The 14,975-nt window shown below is 40.2% G+C and overlaps 1 protein-coding gene across 1 annotated transcript in view; it reads right to left on the reverse strand.

Annotated features, from left to right (window-relative positions):
• The window catches only part of MAD1L1 (mitotic arrest deficient 1 like 1), a 229,047-nt gene that overhangs the window by 172,037 nt on the left and 42,035 nt on the right, over nt 1–14,975 (reverse strand). The window lies entirely within an intron of this gene.

Consider the following 14,975-nt stretch of genomic DNA (forward strand, 5'->3'; position numbering starts at 1 on the left):
AACCCGATAAACACTTAAATATCGGCGCTCAACTAGTATTAAAAAATAATCAGGTGTTATAATAATAATAATAATAAAGCTGGAATTCTTATCTACCCAGATTAAAAGGTTCAAGGTTTAGCATAAAACAGGATGCTCGGGAGGTTTGGTTTCAGAAGGTCTCTGATTTAAGCACATAGGACCATCATTCCATCGAGACCATCAATAACAACCATAGAAATGGGAAGCAATCGGACAGAAGTTCTAAGACCCTAAATGTAGCATTTCTGATGACAAACCCAGAAAAACGTGACATTTATCATGAAACAAAATCAACATTCACATCTATCAAACGGTCCGAAAGCTAAAATATGAAGAAATCAGGATTGGAGCCGTTTTCCGATAAAAAAACGTTTGCTTTTAAAGCCGAATCGTCTCGTTCTACTGGGAAAAATAAAAGAAAAGCACCCACGGGGTGAAATCAAATCAGAGGCTACAGAAATGATATATTTGCCTCTAAAGGTAATTATCACTCTCCCCTGTCTAATAGTATATTTAAGTGAGATTACTACCACCTTTGACTCTTCCTCTGGGTATAAGTGATTAAAATATACAAAGCAAAACCAACAATGTGTTACTGTTGATAAATTGAGAAGCAATTTTAAGATACTCTTTAATTTCAAACTCTTTATAGTTCAATGTTATAATCATCAGCTGTGAAATCGAGTCTTTTCAGCAGTAGATTCAGGCGGAAAGGTTCAGTGTTCAGGCTTTAAATCATGCCACCAAAACAGATAATTTAATTGCATAAGCTCCGTCTTTGCTTCGGCTCACTGTTTTAATTAGTTAAAAAAAAAAAAAAGATGAAATTATCTGAAAACTGCGGCAACGGATCGTGTTATAAAATAAAGCACTAAAGCCAAGAACTGGCATCATCCTCCGTATCTTACTAGACACCATCTATCTCTAAGCTAAATGTGTTTAGAAAGCATCATTTTGTTGCAAACATATGTATTTTTTAAGAGAATCCTAGGATTAACATCACTGTGACATCACGGTTATGTCATATGTAAGAAATAAACTTAAATGGACACTCCAGCAATTATATGCACTTTAATGCATATGATAGCTGTGTGGTTCCTTTACATTTTCGCGGTGTTACTCTTGGATACGCACGGGGGGGGGAGGGATTCTGTAGAACCCCCTAATAAGCATTTGCCTCTTTCCCCCCCACAATACTTTTTCTGTAGGAGGTGTGTTGGGCTGCCAGTCAGCACCAGAACTGGTTAAGAGAATATCGGGGTCTCCAGCCAATCAGTGGCAAGAATCGTCAGACCCTACAGGTGGCGGGCAGCTGCAGGGCTGCAGTTTCTAGCTCAAAGTAGTATAGTGTATCGTATAGTTGTGATCAGTTTTGTCCCTTTTTGGAACGCGGCTGATTTCCATGATCCCAAAACACATCTCACGGGGGTAAAGCCTTCTCTAACCCCATTTACAAAAGTAACTCCTGTGTAGCATAGGCCAGACAGACAAGGGGAGAGAGAGAGGCTTTCGCAAAGCCACAGAGCAAGGCGGCCCCATTTTTCGTATACATATCCTAAAAGATAAATTGATTTATACCAAAAAAAAGATCAAAGTATCCAATGATATTCTATTTTATACCTTAAGTTAACAACCCTCAACCAAACAAAAGGAGATAGAAAGTACAGGTTGGATGTAGCTGCCCAAAGCAGCACCCACCGGAAAAAATAAAGAAATAATGGAGTGGCCGTGTGTTCCAGAAGCTCGGTGGCATTTTAAAACCTTTACAGCTTCAAAACAAATCATCTTCATAAGTAAATGTTGTGTTCCATTTCTCCGTCCATCAGCAGCCGGCTTCTCAAAGCTGACGGGGCTTCGTACGCTTGTTCTAACTTCAAAGAATGGAAATGTAGAGTACGGCGTACAGCAAACCTAAATTTCTCATGCCGTGAGAGCGTTTTTTGTTTAAGAAAGCCGTCTGCCTCCTAATATTTATTAAAAGGGATTACTCCTCACATTTATTTAAAATGGATTTTATTAATAAAAAATAAAAAAAGGACTACTTGATCAGTCTTCTGCTTGAATATACATTTGTGATGCATTTTATTTCTGTTTTTATGCCATTCTACCTCAGCCTAATAGATTGAAAGCTCACAGGTCCAGGGCTTATACCTGGGAATTGTCCAAGTTTGACCCAGAGTCTCTGGGCGAAGCCCTGCTTCCCTGGGTCACCTCACTCTCTCTATAGCCAGGCGGAGCAGTGTTTAACCACACCCACTTCCCCTCCTACTCCAATGTGCAGCTAGCCCCACCCACACAATGTGCTGACCCCCCACACACACAAAGCCACTCCCCCAAAGGTGTGCTCCCTGTTGCCTACCTAGTTCCCAACAAGTGCTCTCTTATTATTATTATTTGTTTTATATAGCGGCATCAAATTCCTCTTCTCCTTCTTTATTTATATTAATTTTTTGTATATTTTATTGTTAACCGCCCCATTATTGTAATAGCGCTACGGAATCTGCAGGCGCTATATGAATAAACAGAATATTAACTATTAAGGGAAGTCCCAAATGAAACTAAATATATTTAAACTGACCCTACTACAAAAAAAGTGTGTGTTCAAACTAAACACTAGGGTTGTAAAAGTAATATTTAGCTTTATATTGTTTTCATTTAGTTCATTTATCTGATAAAGCTTTTGAGCTAAAGAACTAAAGCTTAATTTTAGTTTATCGCTCTGCCCCTTTAAGTGCTTTCAACGAGTTACATACGGTATTAAAATATGGACACTTTAAATATATTTAAAACATACATTGGCTCTATTTGGATGATCCTGATCTTTAAACTATTGTCTTGTTCTGCTGTCACTGCATCCTGTAATGTAACAAATGGTAATTGTGAATAAAATGGAGATTTTACCATAAATTATATCCATTTGTTAAAAATAGACAAATAAAAAAATTACTTTGAATGCTAGTCTCAGGAAAAAAATGCAGGTTAATGTCCCCTTCCCCCTCCTCAAATAATGATAAGAAACATTATCTCTCTATTTATTGTATACCGTAATTAACTTTTTATCGTGTTACCTTAAAAAAAACACATCTTGTCATCTTCTCCAAACAATTTCAGATCGTCAAAGGCGCGAGAACGTTTGAAGAGCCTGCTGTTTGCAAATAATATACTTTATTTGCATAGCTTTGTGTCTTCGCTGCTAATAACCGTATTACGAAGAGATAATGATTTCCTGCAAACCTGGATAGACGTCCTAAAGTATTTTACATTTCTGCCGTCGATTCAAACATTCTCCAAAGGAAGAAGAAGAAGAGGGGGGAAAAAAAAAGAAAGTTCTATCAAAGATTGGAATCGAGAACATTAAACAATTTCCACCAACGCTTTGGGGCCTTAATCTCGGTGATAGCTGTCATTTATCAGACGCCAATGAAGACTATTCACGACGAAGCATCACCGCGAACAGCCAGAGGCAAAATAACGGGGCAACGGCATTGATTAGATATCGCGCGAACAAAAGAAGCTCGGAATGCATAATCCGTCTCTCTGCTACATTTCTTTATAAGCCTCGGGGGGACATGTATCCATTCCAGTAAAAACATTTCAGATATGATTAGCTGTAAATGTATAAACACTCCATTCAAAATTCATGGACGGGAAAGGACCATGAATAGGGCAAGAGAGATGTTGTGGCCAATATTGATTACCATTGACTTGCTTGTAATAAATAGCCTGCAGATTGTGAATGAATATCATCTGGACATATATGAAAGACAGGCGCATAGACAGCCCTGATGGATAGGAACACGTTACAAAAATATACCGGTCTGATTTCCATAACCAAGCACTGAGCCCACCTTAAAAATGTCTGGATTTAATTTAGATGTTTAGCCAGACCCGGTGCTCATTGAGTTTACTCTTCGCCCAAGCTACGTTCCCACTGTATCCAATCTTTAATTCTCACGTCTAATCCCTGCTCTCAAACTTTTGAGGACGGAATCCACTTCCTTCATCTGCTGAAGATTGGGGTCTCTCAGGATAGTCTCTGGATACTCCTAACCATGGCTCCAGGTTCGCCAGTAGAGCAGAGTCATGAGTCCGTTGAGGTTAGGTTAGCTGGTGGTGAAATTTCATCTCAGTGCCTTAGTTATAACTTATCAAGGGCCATCAAGGGCCAACTTAGCACTTCTTGCAGGAGAAACTCACTGCGTGCGTCTCTTAATTTTACGGAATTGCACTGAAATAGAACCTTAAGAACCCGCCATTTGTCAAATAAGCCCCACGAGAACAAAGATGAGGACCAGTGACGTAGAAGAACAAAAACAAGCCTCGTAATAACAGCTCTAGACAGAAAACAAAGAGCACTGGCGGAATTTCATTTTGCATGGTCTAATTGTTCACTTATAATTTCAGTTTTCATCAAAAGAAATGATATTGATTAGGGACTTGAAATGAGAAAAATAAAAGAGTAAAATAATTAATGATGGAGGAGAAAAGGCAGCCACATCCTGCAGAAGGCCGCTAGCCGCAAAGAACCAGTAATCTTTTTCCGTGTCGCCTCTGATGAGTTTTGGGCTTCTAACATTCCGTCAATTTGAATCACCAAATTCAATTTGCATTCTCAAATAAACAGACGGCAAACAGTAAAACACTCCGTTCTGACCTTGAAGAAAATCACCCTCAAGTTTAATTCATTTGGAGTAGTAATGAAGAGTCACATTTACCCTCGCGGTTACAAACCTGTCATGAAAACTCAGCCTGACGCGCGCACCTTCGGCTTAAGGGCTGGGGAGGGAGGAATGGAAATCACACAAGAATATTCCTTTCCGAGCCCAAAACAGGTGACCGAAAACCTGTTCCTGTTCTTCAGATGAATGTTCAAAAGGTATTTTCAAGCTTATACCTACTTGAACATAGGTGTATCTGTCATCGCATTACCTTTATACATTTACTGATATAGCACCAGCAGAGTCTACTGGTAGGTTATTCAATGCTTCCACTGCCCACAACAATTTCTCTAAAATAATAATAATTAATAATAATTAATAATATTAATAATAATAATAAAAATTAAAATATTTCTGCTACACCAGAGGGCATTAAAGGTTAAAAAAGACTGCAAGAGAATCGGGAGTTTAATAGAAAAATGAAGGGAAAAAAACAAATGCAAAGTATTTCGTCCTGACCTTTAAATACAACGATATAAATAAATAGAAAAGGTTGTGTTTTTGTCACAGAACATCAATGTCGTGTAATGACATAAGACAATCACCCCGAATCACGTTCTGCATTTCCAAACGGAAAGCCTCAGATTGTGTATTCATTAGGTTTTTTTTTTTTTTGCTGCCAAACACGATAGTTATTGTTTTCTATTTTATTTTCCACTTTTTTTTTTTCCCCTCCAGACAGTAAACCGTTGCTTGCCTAGGAAGGCGTCGCATTCAATAGAAAAAATTTTGCTATTAATAATAATAATAAAATAAAAAAAATAAATCTACAATGGGGAGCTGTAAAAAGAAATCAGATGCCGACCTTCTTTAGATGCAATGCGCTGGAAGCATAGAATAATAGCTAATTTCGATAACATAAAAGAATGGGTCAGAGACCATGTTTGCGTGATAAAAAAAAAGAAACTGTATATAGACGGAGGGGAAATCTACACCCAAATTTAATGGAGAAGAGGGAAAAAAAATTATGATATTGTGATTTATTACAATTTCATGACAGCGCTAGCATTTGCTCCGGAATGACCTTTTTACAATCAGACTTCATTTCTAACGCCGCATTACCGTTTCTCGGCATGAAATGAGCATTTGGAAGGCTTCTACCCCTCCGTTCTCCGAGCAGAATGTGGGTTTTTTTTTTTTCCTCCTGCCAGCCGAATACATTCTGATACCGTGAATCACCGCTGTTCTTCTGTGAAACAGCGCCGATAAGAAAGAACCAAACGCGCGAAGTCATTACGGAAAATGCAAAAAGGGATGTTTACCCGAAGGTGTGAGAAAAGACGGAGGTGAAGCTATTCAAGCAAACAATAGAATTTAAGGATTAAAATGAATTGTAGCAATTATATAATAGACGTGACGCAGCAGACGCCCAAATTTAACGTTACGTTTCTAATTTGAAGAAGTTAGAGAACACAGCACAAGGGCAGGGCAGTGGGTGGCAGCGGCAATCAAAATGGAGCAATAACACAAAGTTTTGGGTTGTTTTTTTTTACAAATACTGAGTAAGCTCGGCTCACTTGAGACAAACAATTCGGTACCTCTAGTCTAGTACCTTAATCAGTCCTTGATCTTGTTCTAGATTCAGGAGCTGTATGTCTATGCATGTTTAAATTCCTTCACCGTATTAGCCTCTACCACCTCTGCTATCAGGCTGTTCTACTTATCTACCACTAGCTCAGTAAAGCTTCCTTCCACCGCATGTAAACCTCTGACCATCTAGTTTTAGGTTATGTCCTTTCGTTCTAACATTTCTCCTCTTAGTCAGGGGTGTAACGAAAAACCACAGGGCCCTGATACGGAAAGTGGCCCAGGGCCCCTGAACTTCAACAGCTGGTGTGTGTCATTGTTGCCCCTAAACAACCTAAACCGGCAGGAGGAGACAGGAACAAGGGGTCAGCCCAGGCCCCCCGGAGACACGGGTCCCACATCATCTTCTCTCTCCTGATACGTTTCATCCTGCAAACCATCCATCATTTTTTTAGCTCTCCTCTGAACTCTCTCTAGAATGACAATATCCTTCTGATGGGGACTCCAGAACTGTACGCAATACTCTAGGCGAGGTCTGACCAGAGATCTGTAAAGTGGCAGAACCTCCTCCCTCTCCCTACTACTAACGCCACCGGCCATACAACCCAGCACCCTGCAACACAACGTCTGCTTACATCTACATGAAAAAAAAGATAAAAATATGGTGAACTATAAAAGTGTCCAAAAATTATTGAAACAGATGATTTTGGATTAAATGGTTAGTTGGAGGACACACGGCTGTCCACTGACCACAATGACATTATTAACGCTGAAATAAAAAAATAAAAATAAACTTTTTGCTTGCCAAGGTTAATGGCTATGTTAATTAATAAGCATCAGAAGAGAGACATTAAGGTTAAAATCGCCTTATTAATACTATAATCCAATAGCCCCGGGTTTTCAATAGCGGGAAGGTGAATTGAAAAATGGCATTTTTGTAAATTATATTTCCTACTGAATTTTAACCATTTACTGCTAAAGAGTTGACCTGTAAAGACGCAGGGTTAGGCAATTCTTAGTTGCCTAATATCAATATATACATTTTTAATATCTTTAATAGTCCCACCAGAATTCCTCAAAAAGTTCTTCTGCGGGACATTCAGTGTCTGCCCGGCTCTACTCAACACTCAACCAAATTAACGATGGACAGCCGACAAATTCATTGAATGAGGAACCCGGTATGTATATTGCGGACCACAAAGCCAACTCTCTTGGAAAAAGGAGGCATTTGTTTCATTCCAGATCAAGAAAACATAAGGTTGTAATTTCTGGCCCCTTTAGGTTCTACTTTAACCACATTAATGTCACCGTGAGATCGTTGTGACATAGCTATAGAGTTTTTTATTTTTTATATTTTTATCTCCCACGATCTTGGGACAAGAGAAACAGCGCGGCAGACATTAAATTTCCTTAGGACTTTCTGACCGGTCAGCAAACTTGGTCGTTACATTCTTGTGTGAGGCTGAAGAATAATAGAAAGAAAGTTGTTCCCTTCTACACGTAAATCACGCGCACGTTCAAGCTGTCTGAACGCTTAAAAAAACTAAAACTCTGAGAAGGAAGAATAAAAAGGTGACCGAGGCCAAACGAAACTAACGCTCGGGCTTCGGTAACCTAGTTTAAGGGGTAAACCTTCATATAAATCCTTCGTTAGAAAAGCTGCAAGTAATAGAAGGTTATGCGAGACAGCCTAATCCACTCAGCCGTCCGCCCAAACGGCAATTGCTTTCATGATCCTCCCAGGTGGGTCTTTTTTTGGTTAAAGATCAATTCCTCATCCTTTAATTGTAGAAGTTCTCACCAGTAAAAAGCACGTGATCGGGAAACTGAAGGGCAAGAAGAGAAACTCCAAAAAAGTACATTTTAAACAGCCGAGTTATTTTCTCTTAAAATAAAACCTTCAGATTGTGAATATTAAGAATACTTGAGATCGACGTAGTTTTTTTTTTTTTACTTTAAAATATCTCTCAAAAAAATCCCTGATTCTTCCATGAAAAAGGACAACTTCATAGTCACGTGACGTTACCTTGTATAAAAAGTCGCACGGACGGTGATTTTTACGTGGACATTTAAATATTTTTTAATTATATAAATAATTCAAATATATATATATATATTTTTTAATCCTCAGCTGCTTGACCGGAGCGCCCAGTATCCTTCAGCAGCCACGGAGGGTAAATGGTTATAAATGTTGCATGTAATGCCATTTGCCAGTCGGGCTACAATCGAGACGCCTGGTGGCCGGTTGTGAGTAATCGGGAAGTCTTGAAGATGTCAGTCCTCCTGAGTCTCTGTTGATTTAGCTCCAGCCGGGGACATCATGAAGTCAACAGCGACCAGATGTGAAGGTGCTTTGAGCTAGGTATGTCCCTCGTCCGAGCCCAGTCGTGGCTCTGCTCTTTAACCCAAAGGGTTTGCGAAGGTCCATCTCCGCGTGGCTCGGTCACCTCTGAAGACTTCAAACTGAATTTAAACACAGGGCTTAGAGCAGGACGCCAGATGAAAACCTCGGAGAAAATACGAGTAATAAGGTGTATTTTCGAGCGCCGCAGCTATCCTTAAATCAATACTTACAAACAGGAATCACTCTGTAATTTTCAGACGTACAACTCGTACAGACGAACAGCGTGTGCCGACGCCGGAACACCGAGGACTATTAAATAATGCATGTAAAAGCGGCAGCGTGCGCTTAGTTATAGGAACCTATTTATATTCTATCCCAGGTAGCAATGTCCACTAAACTAAACTAAACGACGGAATTACGTCTCACCATGTCAACCGTGCATTAGGAAGGGTCGGAGCGGGAGCGCTTCTCTACCCGGGAGGGCCGACTTGGTGATGTTTTCTCTCCCCTTAAAATTGCCTAAAACTCACTGTTTAGTGAATTATTCCTATTACTCTTTGGAAACTCGTTGCTAATCAAAAGCTTCACTGGACAGGGTAATTAGAATTATATATTTTTTGGATTTTTTATGTTGAGACTCCTTAGAAGGACCCAAGGCTTTCCAAGGTGGGCTTCCTTTGGGGTTTAAAGCCCTCCTGGCCAGCTGATGAAGTAATCAAATGAACCGGTGACATCACAGAAAGGACAGGAGGCCGTGGTTAGTTAAAAGGGAGATCACTGATCTCCAAAGCTTTGGTTGCCCTGTCCTGGGTTAAGCCTAGGTCAGACTCAAAGACAAGCAGTGATGGGGGTAGAAATACACCTGGATAAAGTTTGCTTTCATTTCTAAACCTCCATTCCAGGTTTTTCCTTTTCATTTAGAATTGTTCCGTTTGCCACTTTAAAAATAAATGACCCCAAAAACCCATTAAAGATCATTCAGAGGACACGCCGTGGCTTTCTCTGTTTTTAATTACAGTACCTGTCCCCTCGGGATACGCATTAGACATATTGTGCTCTAATTATGTAGCTATCTTCGTACGGGATAAAGACGGAGGGGAGAAAGTTGTTTAAAAACGAAATGAAATGCTGTGGAGGAGACTTCGGTGCCGATCATGGCGTGGGGAGGATGCAGCCTGCGGGCCGGACGTGTTCATTTTGTGTTATCTTTAAAGGGAGAGGTACCCGAGACGCACAGGTTGGCTGCCGACTCCATGGGCGATGGGATGGGGTATACCACCCCATCACGGTATACCTCCCAAGTGTCCCTGTTCAGGACGGAGAGTCTCCCAATGCCCTCTTTCCTCCCTTCCTCCTCTTTTCTGAATGTTTGCTGGGTATGAGGGTATCACAGGGTTCGTTGGCCCTAAAAGCCCCCATAATGGGTATAGAAACAACAGAAAATGTGTTTATATATTAAATTGTGAACATAAGATAAATTATCCATCTTCCCAATGCCTTACTGAGTTACATACATGGCTAGGAGTAACAGTCTTGGTAGAGCCCGGCTCCTTAGCCATGTCTTCAATACCAAACGCCGCAAAATTAATATATCCGCCAGCCAAAAAAAGTTTAATACATTTACAAATAAACTAAATTATTTGCAAACTGCGTATTTCTTTCCAGCGGCTCCAGAGTACAGAACGGCCAAACTTCCTATCGCTATTTAGCGAGGCGATACCCAGAGGTGGAACGCACCGCACAGCGTGAAGCTTCGCCGCGTATTTAAGGCTCGTCCCGGGAGTTTTACATCAATAAACATTTCTTTCTTGTAAACAGTTTGACTGAAAAAAACATTCATTTTTAAATAAAAAGGTTCCGTGAAAATTGAAGCAACGCCGCGCTTAAAACATCAAGCGTCTCAGGAAGGGGGGGGATTATTACGGAGCAGAGGACGGCTACAAGGAATGCCACCAAAACACGGGTTATTCAGCTTCACTTCATTACAAAGTATGACTCAAAAGCACAAAACAGCCTTTGGAGAGAGGATGCTTTCTAACCATTAAAGGAAAACTGGACAGTAAATAAAAAAAATAATAATACATAATTATTTAGATATTTCTGGATAAATTAATATTAATATCTGGATAAATAATTTCTAGATCCCGTATTATTTTTCCTTAACGTTTACAGCAGGAATAAAAATCCCCCGGATTATTAATATAAAGGGATTTTTGTTTTCTTCTTTCCCTGTATGTATTATAAGGGCTCAAAACATGGCTCCTCTCATTCGGTACTCAAAGCGTTAACGCGACTAGCCAGGCGGCTTAATCAAAGAACGAGGAGATGCTTCATCTCTCCGGCGAGAGGACAGTATATAAGTCACACATTTCATCCGGCATTATTATAAAAGCCGCCACTGGCATCAAGCAAAGAAATCTCTGCTCCAGATTGAAGGGGCCTGCTGAGCTGATACGAGAAATCACACGGCAGAGGCGGCTGCCACCGACTACTTCACGCAGCAAAGAGAGTCTCTTTCATGAAACCTTCGCTAGCGGTTCCTGGCGACACAAATCACTGTGTGCCGAGCCTGGCGGATGCGCATTATATGTATCGGCTCGCTTTGTGAATGCGAACGGGAACGGTCACATCCGAGATGAAAACCATCATTGGAAGCCATCGATCACTCGGGCTGCGGTCTAACTTTAAAGTTGATAGTCGAGTATTCAGGTTTAGACTTTCCAATTTTAACATCGACATTTCCATGGCGTTTTACGTAAATTACCTTATTTTCTATGATCTGTTAGAACTCTATATTGGGAGGGAAGGTCTTCCTTCCCGACGTTTCACTGGCCAAAGGGGATGAGGCTGGAAGATGGCTTTGGGCATCTACCAAGACTTTTGACTTACCGATGAAACCATTATTGGGGCTTTTAGGGCTATAGAATGCTGTGATACCCCCATATCCTGCAAACATTCTGAGCTCCTAGAAAAGAGGGACTTGGGGGGGGTAAAAGAGGATTTGGGTCCTAATGAGGGACTGTCCATCCTAAACAGGGACACTTGGGTAGTGTAGCCCCAGAATGCATTACTTTAGTGATTTTGTACATTCTCTTAGTGCCACCGTTACATTATTCTTGTGGTTAAGTGCTAAGCAGCAATTTAGAACATGACGTGGCAGCAAAACGGCTCTCACAGAGAAAGACAAAAAAAGTTTTGTGCGTTCTCTCAGCAGGACGGAACGTTGGAAGACAATTAGCAAAGCCTACTGCTTAAAGCGCGATAAGAAACGTTTACCATGCTTTTAGAATCATATTTAAAAAGGTCCTTTGGGTTTACCGCCCACAGCAACCAGTGCAGTTGTCCTGTTCTTGGACCATACCATTGCGTTGGGTTATAATATAGTTTGTCTGTTTTGCCCCAAGTTTTTATACACGACCCCCAATGTGCCTTTAAACTTTACTGCGCCACAGCAAATAAAAAAAGCTGTAATAGGCAACAATCTAGAGAAATTACGAGAAATATACGCCGATTTACTGAAAAAAAAGCCAATATAGAGGTAAAGTATAAAAACAGACGCCGTATTCTTGGCATTCCGGTGGCAGCCTTTAAACGCGTGGCCATTGATTTTCTCTCTTTCAGCCTGGGAATATCCGTAGATTTGTAAATCCACCTCATCAGCTGAAGCAAAAAATGGAATTTACACTCCACTGCTTCCCCGACGACGTGAAGGACCCGCTGTAATAGAGGAAGAACGGAGTAGAGAACCAGGGACGGAATAAGAGAAGCGGCTAGAAAAATGGAAAGATGCCAGCATTTCCACCGCAGCCGTGACTCGGGGGCTCTAGATCATGCAGAAAGTCGGGGTGTTTAACGGTTCTTAGAACGTAGCCGATTCAGAAAACGTGATATATGGTCGGGCGCAGCGGCCGGCTGACCTTTACAACAAACAGTGGTGTTTTATGGCAATATATATTTTTTTATTATTATTATTATTTAATTTATTTTTTTAAATGCATTAATAAAACAAAAAATGGTTATTTAAAAAAAAAAAAAAAAAAAATACCCACTAAAGTAGGGGGGGGCAGGATTCGGACCCAAAAAGTAGCCAAAGCTCCAAAGACGATTAGTAAAAGGTGTATATTCGCAACGGCGGACCCCTAGGCGTGATACGACGAATATTAAATTGCCAGAGGTGGAACAAAAATCCTTGTGACTGAATCATCCAAATCTGACCTTTAAAGACCATCATATTATTAAGTAGTCCTTCTTCAGAACGTTTCAAACATAGATTTTCTTTCTTCGCTCTTAATTCATTCCAATTATATAGTCTACGCAATCCTTATTTGACATATAATGTTAGTGAAAGATCACCTAATTAAAGTTTGTTAGAAAGCGGATAGGGTGGGCAAGGGGATGATTTTGGAGACCATTCATTCTCAACTAATTCCTCTCCAGAGAGAGAGAACCAATTCCCAGCCAGTTCGATTCTAGAATAAACCGTGTCCTAATTAACCCGAATTAAACACAGACAGGGACACGTCCGATAATCGTTAACAATATAAGATATCAGCACCTCCTTTATGTGCAGAGACAGCTTTCAGGTATATTAACAAGTAATAGGAGTGCTGCGGGATTTCAAGGTGTTTCTTGAAAAAACCCATAAAAATACAGATTTGTCACATACGGAAATAGAACATACAATACAATATACTATATATATATATATATATATATATATATATATATACATACACATACACACACACACAATATGTATAGATACATAAATTTTATACATATACATATACATATATATATACAGACACAAAAAAAATGTTCAAAAGTTTGGGGTCACTTAGCTGTGTTAGCAAACACACCGTGCCCCTGGAAACCAGGAGTGACGGAAGCAATAAAGATTTTCCATGAAACATCAGCCGTTTACAGCTATAATATACATACTCTTTTACTCAGTAGTGTACATTATAAACACACACATCATACATACACACACACACACACATGTAGTATATAATATTATATATATATATTATACATACACTATACTGTATATACTGTACATACACACACACACTATACTGTATATACTGTACATATACACAAGCATAACTTTTTATAAGCGTTGACGACCATTCGAACACTCTCGCACTGTATCGGTAATAAGAGAACCGGCAGCGATCCCGCTGAAAAGCATATTGGGTGCACCCCTTATGAAAAGGATTTAAGTAAAGTGCATATGTAGCCAGCTTCTTGAAAGCAGAAGATAAAGGCGGGAATTCATCTTGCTGGCTGCCCCCGGCTATCCTCTCACAGCTACATAAATAATGATCATAGCTTCGCACCACAAATGCACTGCTCAGCAGGCAATATCGGTTATTAAAGTCCCCGATGTTTAGAAAGCACAGCCTGGCGATGAAACAAACAAGGCCCATTATCCCACGGAAAGTACTCCGCAGCCGGGAGGGGGACATGATATACGAGCGCACGAGGCTCGGAACCACACAGTAGCTAAACTCTGCAGGCAACGCAGCAGAAGCTGGCAAAGGGCAACGTGAGTCTAACGGTGGTTCTTAGGGGGTTAAACGTTTGGGGCAAATCCCATAGAAGTCGGATGACCTGTCGCCTTCAATAGCATTTAGCATAACTAAACATTAAATCTGCAGTTGGAAAAACTTTTTAAGAACGGTTTTGGAAATATCTGGAGACCAACATTATTTTTTAGTTTTGTTTTTTTTTTTCTCTCTCATCAGTACCGTGAATAAGACGTTATTCTACAAGGATAACGCAAAGCTGTCACTTGGCTAGAGCTGTGCTGTCAGAGGCCATTTGTAAACCTCAACAAAAAGATCGATAAGGCTTTAGTAGATAAAGATGATCCGGGTTATCAACCGCTTTGTATCAGCTACAAAAATATTCCCGAGTCTAATCCCGGTGTATCCAGTGTTCAGACCGGACCGCCAATGTACAAGAAGCCGGCGAAAGCGCGGGATGTCTTCAGAAAGCACTTTCTATGGAGGAGAAAGGACTGACGGCGAAAGACTTACCCAAGGAAGTCGAAGATTAGGAAAAACACGGAGAGTCACAGACGCTTTAAGGACCTCGGAGGTTCAGATGCAAAAGAAAATATGTTATTAAATCGTCCCATTAATCCAGTATTACGGCTATTCTATTAATCTAGTATCAGAACCATCAGAAAAGGAGATCTACGCCGGCCTAATGCTTTGGTACCGATGGGAGATCACGTTGTTCAAGGAATCCAAACACACCTTTTGCGTATTATTATTATTATAACATTTTTTTTAAAACTCTGAAAATAATAATAAGGGTTAATCTTTCAGTAGCAAATTGGTGATTTCTGGTATTAA

The sequence above is a fragment of the Spea bombifrons genome, chromosome 7 (assembly GCF_027358695.1).
Source record: "Spea bombifrons isolate aSpeBom1 chromosome 7, aSpeBom1.2.pri, whole genome shotgun sequence".
Lineage (NCBI taxonomy): Eukaryota > Metazoa > Chordata > Amphibia > Anura > Pelobatidae > Spea > Spea bombifrons.